At 50.2% G+C, this 1,451-nt stretch overlaps 1 long non-coding RNA gene across 3 annotated transcripts in view; it reads left to right on the forward strand.

Moving 5' to 3' along the window:
* Positions 1–6: 6 nt before the first annotated feature.
* Positions 7–1,451, forward strand: part of LOC107988839 (uncharacterized) — a 3,531-nt gene continuing 2,086 nt past the window's right edge. Inside the window, exons 1-4 of one of the 3 annotated variants that reach the window (XR_003050462.1) lie at positions 7–370; positions 475–525; positions 599–688; positions 857–945. This is a non-coding gene — a long non-coding RNA (uncharacterized LOC107988839). Of the gene's footprint in view, positions 371–474; positions 526–598; positions 689–856; positions 946–1,172; positions 1,446–1,451 lie in introns of those variants that run through there. The other 2 variants (XR_003050461.1, XR_003050460.1) reach the window with 2 other exon arrangements.

The following is a 1,451-nucleotide window of genomic DNA, read 5'->3' on the forward strand; positions in this document are numbered from 1 at the left end:
GCGAGGGAAGGCAGGTACTTCACGCGCTGCAGGTACAGCCTGAACACCAGCGACCTGGTTTCAGTTCTGGTCTCACGCGGTGTCACACTCAAACCTCCGCTCATCAGCCAGCAGGTGGCGCTCAGTGTCACAGACGGGTGACGGCTGCGATGTCGGCCGACGACCTGACAGAACCAGACTGAGCCGGTCTGGGATTTAAACTGTCCACAAAACCACATAAGCCTTTTCCCAACACTTTGATGATGCAGCTGTTTGCTCAGGTCAAAGGTCGAAGGTCAGAGGTGATCAGCGGTCATTGGCTGCAGTCGACCAGTGACGTCTTCATGTTTGGTCTCAATCACAGGTCGACTGAAGGACAGCGTTGTTGAAGGTGAGATTGTTTACTGTGTTTATGGGGGTCAGGGGGTGAGGGGGGGGGGGGGGGGGGATCTAATGGTCGATCGTAGTCTAACATGTAATGAACTGTGTTTACAGCAGCTGTTCCAATAGTGGGGCGCATCCCTCCAAGGTCGTCGTCAAAGTCAGGTCGGTATAAAAGCAAGACACGGTACAAAAACATAATTGTTTTCATGATCTGACAGGTCACATGATCTGACAGGTCACTCGATCTGACAGGTCACACACCTAACCATGAATCCTAATATTTCCGACCGTCGTCACGTCGTACTCCCCCTCACTGACCCAGACGGTGAGTCATCGGTTCCGTTCAGTCCCCTGCTCGTTAAACCCAATCAGATAATTAATCCTCACATAATTAAGAGCAGCAGACCTTTATGGTCACCTGTGCTGCTATTGGCTGACGGGATTCAACCTGACTTTAGGCTAATTCTGTCTGTTTCGTCTCATCTGAAACCAGTCGACAGGAAACACACGACACTGAGTGACCGGTGGGAAAAACTGTCGGGAACAATCGGTCACCGGATCGGCACCGGTCTTGGACTAAAGGTACGAGTATCAGACCTGATGTTCTGGATCAAAGTTCCACCTCAAATCTGTCACTTTGATTTCTGTGTGTATTTATAGGAGTAGAATACAAATACTTTCATAGTACTTTGGTTCTGACCAGTTGGAAAATGGTACTTGAACCATCGCTGCCTCAGTAAATCACAGTTTCACAGTTCCCTAATATTCCAGTATCACTTTAATTCATGTTAATAATCTGTTTGGTCCAGAAGAACAGAAGAGAAGTCACATGACCAATCAGACTGAAGCACCGCCTCGTCGCTGCTCCTCAGTGTGGGTGACTGGAGAACCTACGGTGGTGCAGAGCATCGTGGAAGTGGCACGGCGGTCCGTGTTCACTCCACATTCCCAGAGTGTCAGGAGTTGCCTGGCAACAGAGGCGCGGAGGTGAACGGCACCACTGAGATGGTGGCGTCGGTAAACGAGAGAAACTGAGCTCTCGGTTCTGGAGCGTTTGAAACCTGACAACAAACAGTGGATCCTGGGAC

The sequence above is a fragment of the Cynoglossus semilaevis genome, chromosome 8 (assembly GCF_000523025.1).
Source record: "Cynoglossus semilaevis isolate Cse_v1.0 chromosome 8, Cse_v1.0, whole genome shotgun sequence".
NCBI classification, from domain to species: domain Eukaryota; kingdom Metazoa; phylum Chordata; class Actinopteri; order Pleuronectiformes; family Cynoglossidae; genus Cynoglossus; species Cynoglossus semilaevis.